The 8,868-nt window shown below is 37.9% G+C and overlaps 1 long non-coding RNA gene across 2 annotated transcripts in view; it reads left to right on the top strand.

Moving 5' to 3' along the window:
- LOC106869446 (uncharacterized) overlaps positions 1-8,868 on the top strand; it is a 65,610-nt gene that overhangs the window by 24,360 nt on the left and 32,382 nt on the right. For both annotated transcript variants that reach the window (XR_008263974.1, XR_001409400.2), the window contains exon 2: positions 7,565-7,697. This is a non-coding gene — a long non-coding RNA (uncharacterized LOC106869446). The remainder of the gene's footprint in view (positions 1-7,564; positions 7,698-8,868) is intronic.

Here is an 8,868-nt window from a genome sequence, read left to right as displayed (position 1 = left end):
ACCACATGCTTGGGAAGCAAGCTTCTTAACCACACAACCAAGCCTGCGCCCATATTCATTTATTTTTCTTTCACCTCACTCCAACTTTATAGAATCTTGTCAGAGAAAGGACTAATTTAAATGTAATACTTACCGGTCAAATTTCACAGAGCTTGCTTCCTCGTACCACCGTCATTTTATATGTCTCCCAAGTAATTCATCATTTCTTTTACTTATTTTAGTCACTGGACTGCTGACATGTTGGGACACCGCCTTGAAGAGTTTAGTCGTCGAAAAAAACGACTTTTTTTTTTTCTTTGAAGTTTGGTACTTATTCTATCGGTTACTTTTTGCCGAACCGCTATGCTACGGGAACATAAACCAATTCGGTTGTTAAGCAGTGGGGAAGCAGACACAACAGACACAGACACACATACACACACACATACACGCTTCTTTAAGTTTCCATCAAGCAACTGCACTCACAAGGCTTTAGTCAGATCAGGGCTATAGTAAAAGACACTAGTCCAAGGTGCCACGCAGTAGAACTGAACCCAAGATCATGTGGTTGGGAAGTAAACTTCTTACCTCACGGTCACGCCTGCACCTGTTATTTAGCTTCCAGTAACTTCCATTCTTGTATATTTAATGTTACAGTTTTAGTGAGCCATAGTTGTGAACGCATTTTAGAAGAAATTAATTTGTCTGGTTTACAGAGTTTGTGATCCCGTTTCTATTCCACAGCTGTGTGGTTACTTCACTTTATTTACATCCTTCATGTCTGCAATAACCAATCACTATTTGTTGATCTAAACACTGTATACTTATCCTGGGCAAACTGAACATAAATAAGTGAAACACGAAGTGACTAACTTAGAGCTAGGTCCAATGAATTAACCCGAGGATTGCATTCTATGTCGTTAGAAATGCTCTCTTCTTTTTTTTCCCCCCCTTATTCTTTTAAGAATCTGGATCTTTTCGTTAGAGACAAGAAAAATCTATTGAATCATGTAATATTCAAATTACTTGAAACTGAATTGCGAATTGGGTACGATGAGAGCTCTCCTATCTCATGTTGCTCTCTCGAGTTCAGTAAGGTGTTTCGTCGAAAATTCTATATATTGCTTTCAGCAATTTCGGGGGAGGGTAGGTCGATTAGATCGATTCCAGTTCTCAATTGGTACTTAATTTATCGACCCCAAAAGGATGAAAGGCTAAGTCGACCTCGGCGGAATTTAAACTCAGAACGTAAAGACGTACGAAATGCCGCTGAACATTTTGCCCGGCATGCTAACGATTCTACCAGCTCGCCGCCTTAAACATTCTATATATTACTCATTCTTGGCCCAGGTCATTAGATCAGTGTACAGTTCTTTGTTTTCAATTATATCAGTGAGAAATCAACTCGACAGCGATCATTACTCCCCAGGCTAGAGTTCTCAGACACAGAAAGTAAGCGATGCTAACTAAATAAGTCAGCGAGGGTATTGAATCGAACGAGTGTGACGAAATTTGGTTCGCTGGGAGCTTTGCGCCTACCCAGATGTTTATGCTTTATATTGTTATCTTCAAACATCTACATCATCTTGTTTTCACCATAGTAAAAGCTAAGCGACATTTCATTTCCTATTGTTACCATCATGTCTACCAAACAGGGTTTAACTACTTTTCTGATTGAGGATTAATGTTAATGTATCAGACACTCGCTTGGTATGTTCTGAGTTCATATCCCATCGTGTTGTTAACTGAGTGGTGTAGAAAGAAAAGATGGAAAGAGGTGCGGTAACTTGAAATTACAGGAAACTCACTAAGTAGTTCAGCCTTCAGGACTGAGATGAAATCATATAAGGAGATAACAGAATTAACTATTATCTCGTCACTTATTGATGTTGGTATTTTATTTTCACTTGAAGAATGAGTAACAGCGTCGACTTCAACTCAACGAACTGCATAGTTATATATATACATGCTTGCATACTCTATCTGTCTGTCTCTCTCTCTCTCTCACACACACACACACACACACACACACACACACACACACATATCTTTTATTTACCATATCGAAAAGTTTGTAATTCATTTATTCCTGGCGAGCTGGCAGAAACGTTAGCACTCCGGGCGAAATGCTTAGCGGTATTTCGTCTGTATTCGTTCTGAGTTCAAATTCCGCCGAGATCGATTTTGCCTTTCATCCTTTCGGGGTCGATAAATTAAGTACTAGTTGCGTACTGGGGTCGATCTAATCAACTGCCGCCCTCCCCCAAAATTTTGGGGCTTGTGCCTAGAGTAGAAAAGTATATGTTTTACACATGATTTGGATGGGGAGAGTAAATTTTATTGAATGTGGCACTGGTCGAGGACCGTTGATTAGATTTGAGCAGAACGTGTACGAGAGACGCTATACAAGGTCAGGTGTACTGGGGTGTATCTCAGATTTTAATGCTAAGTGAATGTGAAACACTTTGCGCAGACAACAGCGACGTTCTTGTATACTATGCTGTAACTCTTTAGTTCGAACCATTGGCATCTCTTTGCTTCGAGAGATGTAACGCAGTCATAATGGCACTATACAAACCATTAATCCGGTTACTTTGTAGATATGTCTAACTGAGCTTACCGCAATTAATACCAGTTATTCACGGATTTCGACGCTACTGACGAAGCTTTTTTCACCACTGCTTATTTTCATTAAGACGATATTCTTCACTGTAAATATACCTTTTAAATGAGTCAACACCAGTGGTTTCTATCATCGACTTCTTTTCTCTCCCCACGTCCATCTTGATTGCATGACAATGCTGTTCTTTTCAAATTTATTTACTCTCATTTTATCTTACTACAAACATGGACATATTTTGATTGAGCTCTTTTCTTTCTTTCTTTCTTTTGCCATCTGCTTGTCAATTTTAGGAGTTAGAAGAGGCAGATTTCAATGACATCCGTTTGTTTTAATCTGCTGACAGTTTCTTAAATGACATCAACACAATGACACTGTTTGTGCTTAACTTACATCGTCTTTTCAAATGACGCACAATAGCATCGTTTGTACTAACACGACGTGTGTATTTCTTAGCCAAAATGACATAGTTAATGAATACATTTAGCAGAAAAAAATGTTGTACTCGTAGATTTTTTAATTATAACAACTGTACAAGTTTTTAAATGTGTTCAATTTCCAAAATGTACATAAGAATAAGCAATCTTAGAGATGATCATGTACGGGAATAAAAAAACGTATATTGGCCTGGAAAAGTACCTGAATATAAAGATTGTTTAAGGCTTCAGTTTGTTAACACCGACGCTCCATTTATATTATGAATGATTAATATGTTGTAATGTGTGTGTATTGTATGTATATGTCAAACAAAGCCCTGTATTTGCATAAAATTCTATGGCCAATGCTTACTTATGACGACCATGAGTAAATTTTTAAAAATTTTGAACAGGGGCCAACATTAGACGTCACTAATGTAATTGACAGAAAGTTTGACACACTTCTTTACAGTTACAGAACGAGTAGAATGTTTTGGTTATTTAGTTGGTTCTCTCTATAATTTAAACTTCAATCCCATCGAAATTGACAATGTACTTCGTCTTGTCGGGGTCAATTAAATAAAGGTCGGTCATGTAATGGCGTTCATTAAATCGACTGAACACTGCTTTACTCCCAAATTTCTAGGTATGTGCCTAAACTATTTGGTCGTCAAGTATGAAATTTGTAGAAAAGAAAAAATGTTTGCTAATGTTTTATAACTACAAGGAATAGTTTTATTCATCAAAGTATGCACCCATATTGTCAATACACTTTTGCCAATTTAGCGGTAGCTGGTCCAGCCCGGAACTGTAAAAGACTGGCAATCTAGAGAGAATAAAATCTTGGAAGGCTTGTTTTACAGCATCATCGGAATTAAATGTTTTTCCTATCAAAAAGTTATCCAAATTCTAGAAGAAGTGGTAGTCAGTGGGGACAAGATCAGGTGAGTATAGTGGATGATGGAGAACTTCCAACTCCAACTCCTGTAGTTTCGCCAATGTCATTTTTGCGATGTGTGGTCTGGCGTTGTCTTGCAATAAAATAGGAGTGGATCTGTTGACTAATCTAGACTGTTTCTTTTTTGTAAGTTTCTTCATCATTTAGTCCAGTTGGCTGCAGTATACTTCGGCCGTGATTGATGAGCTAGGTTTAATGAAATCATAATGGATCACACCTGCGCCAGACCACCAAACAGACCGTCAGCTTTTTTTTTTTATGAATTTTGCTTTTTGGACTGTGTTTTGGTGGTTCGTCTTTGTTTAGGGTTGTCGTATTGGATCCATTTCTCATCACATGTTACAATTTGATTCAAAAATGAATTCATTTTTGTGATGAGGAAGTAACATAATGCAGGCTTCCAAACGTTGCTGTTTCTGATTTTCATTGAGTTCATGTGGAACCCACTTATCCAACTTTTTCACTTTACCGATTTGAACTCGGTGAGTCATCCCATGCGGTTTTTTTTATACTTCTTTCATTTTTTTCAAAATTAAGATAAAGAAAGTTCTTTTTTAATCTGAAATATACTCTCCTTTATTTTCCTCAATGCTCTTCCATCTATCTGGTAATCTTGCAATACTCCTCTTCCAATATTCTCTTGTCCGTGACAAAAAATACTCTTCCAGTACTGTTCTGACCTCGTCTACAGTATTCGTATTTTTTTCGTCCAAATGTTTTTTAAAACTGCGGAATAAATGATAATCAGATGGGGCAATGTCCGACGAATATGGTAGGTGGGGCATCCAGCCTTTGGAAAGTCATCCTCGCTGTATGTTGCTGAGCATTATCCTGATGGAAGAACACCTTTCGTCTTGAAATCTAAGATGGTCGTTTTTCTTCTAGTGCTGACTAAACGTTTCATATCCCACCAAACAGGAAACAACACCTTACGTGGTGACGACCTTTCTTAGCCTGAGGGGCCGGTGTTTCTGCTTTCCCTACCCACTGTCTTCGGCGCTTGACATTTTTATAGAGAACCCATTTCTCGTCACCAGTTACTATTCTGTCCCAAAAAGGTTTATTCGTGAGACATGACAGCAAAGAAGAGTACACATTCATTCTCTGCGCGCGATTAGACTCGGAAAATTTGTGAGAAATATATTGACCTAATTTTCTGAATTTTCCAATGGCACGCAGGTGTTGATGAATGGTTGAATGACCAAATCCAAGCTTCTCTGCTAGTTCTTCAACAGTTCCGATTGGATTTTGTTCCACCAGGGTTTGCAGGACGTCCTCGTCGAGCTGTACAGATCTTCTAGAACAAGGCTCATCTTCTAGGCTGTAGCTTCCAGCTCGGAATTTCTGGGACCACAGTTGACACTGGCTTACGCTTATTGTCCGATCCCTATATACTGCATTAATATTCCGCGCACTTTCCGTTGCGTTGTTGCCTTTATTAAACTCATAAAGTAAAATATGCCGAATACGATCCTTTGTCACTTCCAGTAGCTTTGAAAAAATAACTGTTAAAATCGAACTGCACTCTTCAAAACTTGCACTAAGGCGCAGGAGTGACTGCGTGGTAAGTAGCTTGCTTACCAACCACATGGTTCCGGGTTCATTCCCACTGCGTGGCACCTTGGGCAAGTGTCTTCTACTATAGCCTCGGGCCGACCAAAGCCTTGTGAGTGGATTTGGTAGACGGAAACTGAAAGAAGCCCGTCGTATATATGTATATACATGTATGTGTGTGTGTTTGTGTGTTTGCGTTTCCCCCACCCCCCCCAAAAAAAGAGAAAAAGCGTAAGAATAAGCAAAAAGGAAAATTACTACCTGCTTTTATAGCAAGTTGTGGTAGGTAGTTATCCCATCTCCCTCCGACTTTTAGTTCATGCAGTTGAAAAAACCCGCCCTATTTTATGGGATGACCTAATATATTAGCGAATCTTCACCGAGACAGATTTATTGCCATTTGACTATTTAAAGTTCTACAAATCTTGGCGAAGTTGATTTTGTTTTATATTTTATTTTGAAGATGATAAAACTCTGAAAATATAGTCACAGAAAAAATCACAATTTTTGCTAAAAGAAGAAAAAGCCAGAGGATTATGTTAAACTATCTTTTACCTTTTACTTGTTTCAGTCATTGGACTGCAACCATGCTGGAGTACCGCCTTGTGTATTGAAGGAATATAGCCGATTCATTGCACATTTTTTAGCAGCAAAACCTTATATGGACCCCGATTGAGAACCACTGGTTTAGTCGATAAAAGTGACCCCAGTATTTTTCTTCTTTTAAGTCTCGTAGTTATTCTATCGGTTCTTTTGTCGAATTGTTGTGCCGCGCAGTGGGACTGAACCTGAAACCACGTAGTTGCGAAGCCCGAGCTTCATAGCTACACAAGCATGCCTGCACCTATCTATCCACACACACGCGCGCACACACACACATATACATACATAAGAGTTAAAGTAATTAAATATATAATATTTTAGTTCACTCATTAACTGACGCAAAACTTGTACATAATGGAACTATACAATTCTTTGCTATTATGTTAAACTGTCGTATGTCCAAATTTGGCCAAATGCGTTTTTTTTTTTTCAATATTTATTTTTGCTTGCAATAGCCAGTTGTTTTGGTCAAACTATCGTATCTCCAGCTGCTTCAGACGCCAAGATATCAAAAATTGTTAAAGTGTAGTACAACTGTTTTGCTATGGAATGGTGAAGCTATTTTTTCGTTTTCTGATAAAGCAACGTTTTGGACTTACGGCACTTTTGCATAATAGCAACGAATTGTTTCTAATTAGGCACAAGACTAGATATTTTGGAAGGAGGTGGTTAGCTGATATCATGAACGTCAGTGCTAGGCTGGTGTTTTATTTCATCGACCCTGGAAGGAAGAAGAGCAACGTCAATCTCGGTGAGATTTGCATTCAGAAAACAAAAAGCCGAAAGAAACACCACAAAGCATTTTAACTGACACACTAACAATTCTACCAGCTCGCCACATTAAATGGTTTCTGATTTAGGCACAAAGCCAGCAATTTTGAGTGAAGGGGTTTAGCCGGTGCCATCGACACAGTACTTGACTAGTACATTATTTTATAGACCCCTGAAATGATGAAAAGCAAAGTTGACCTCAGCGGAATTTTGAACTCAGAACGTAATCGGTCGGAAGAAATGCTGCAAAACAGTTTATCCGACGTGCTAACGATTCAGTCAGCTCGCTGCCGCCTAAATAAGAATAATAATTCTGTTAAGAAACCGTGAAACTCGAAGCAGATAAAGCTATAAATAATAGTGCCTAAATATTGTGCTAAAATTCCTTTGGATAGAAAAGTCGAAGGCTGCTCAGTATAGGGGTTTTACTACTGAACCAAAGCAATCCTTCGAATTTCTCTATTCATTCAGAAACTTAATTCTTAACAGCGACAATTGCATTTTGCTGAGGTCAAAAGAATTTAAAACGTTCTCGAAGTTTCTAACTTCTTATGACGTCAACAATAATAATAATAATAATTTTTTCTTTAATTAGCCACAAGGACTCACATAAAATAATAATATTTGGTGGTTTTAAATGTATTTTTTCTTTCTCTGTTACAGTGTACAATGGAATATTGGATAATCCTTGTTATTTATATAATCGCCATGTTTCTGTTGATATCTGGTTGGCAATATTATGGCACGCGGCTTGACAGAAGTACATCGTCAATCAGTTGCAGCAGCCTTCAGTCTAGTAAGTATTAAGATATTATTGCTGTTCTTGGTTCAACGAGGAGTTTGAAGATATACTTGGTCGTTTCTTGTCGCTACGCTGCTGATAAAAATATTTGATAATCATGCACGTACTTTCATTAAGTGTTCAAAGAGAAAGTCTTTTTATAAAATCTGTGTTGCGTTGTCTTCATGTTGAAAGACAAAACACACACGCACAAACGAACAACCCCAAAATAACTACACACACACACACATATATATGTATATGTATATATATTGTTCACTGTACCACAAATGCCTAAGTTGATATCCTTTACTCCTGACATAACTTTGTTTGCAACCGAATGAATAGCTGACGTAAATGGGGGAAGTTAGCACGATGTTAAACAAAAACAACAACAACAACACCTTATAGATTATTTTGTTTTATTCTGTTTTTTTTTTTAGCAATACTTAATGTTTAATTAAGTAAGGCAGCGCGCTGGAAGGATCGTTAGCACGCCGGATAAAATCTTTAGCGGTATTTCGTTCGGCTTTATGTTCTGAATTTAAATTCCGCCAAGGTCGGCTTTAACTCTCATCATTTCGGGGTCGATAAAATAAGTACCAGTTGAGCATTGGGGTCGATGTAATCGATTAGCCTTCACTTCGCAAGTTTCGGTTGACAAAAATAAAATGTTTAATTGGATGGGGCTGGAAGTTCAAAATGGGTGGGTGTGGGGAAGGTTAAGGTACAACTCTTAAATCATATAAGTGTTGTGACGTATCCTTTATCTAAATTATATTTCGAGTCCCACCCATTACATACGCATACACACAACATTCACAGAGGGGGGGAGCAGAAGTTGTGTAAGAGAGATTTAAAACTTAATTCTAATCCACTTTATTATACAAATTTTAAAAACCTCACTACTCAACGCTTGAAATCGGTAACAATTATAGTAATAATCCCCAAGTTGCTGTAATGAATAAAACTGCGCTAATCTGGATGAGTGAAGAATGAGCCTGCTCTTCGTGGTCGCTTGACTTGCTAAAAATAGCACATAAAAATCTATATTTCTCAAATTACATAAAAATTGAGAGGACACGTTGGGTAATGTATTCCTAGTTACATTATGTCTGAAAATAAATGACATTTACTGATGAGGTGGTTCTGTACTCTGAGTACTGCCAGATTTTACCTATATATA

Source organism: Octopus bimaculoides, chromosome 4 (assembly GCF_001194135.2).
Source record: "Octopus bimaculoides isolate UCB-OBI-ISO-001 chromosome 4, ASM119413v2, whole genome shotgun sequence".
Lineage (NCBI taxonomy): Eukaryota > Metazoa > Mollusca > Cephalopoda > Octopoda > Octopodidae > Octopus > Octopus bimaculoides.
The sequence above is the reverse complement of the archived record's forward strand: the minus strand, read 5'-3'. Positions and strand labels throughout refer to the sequence as shown.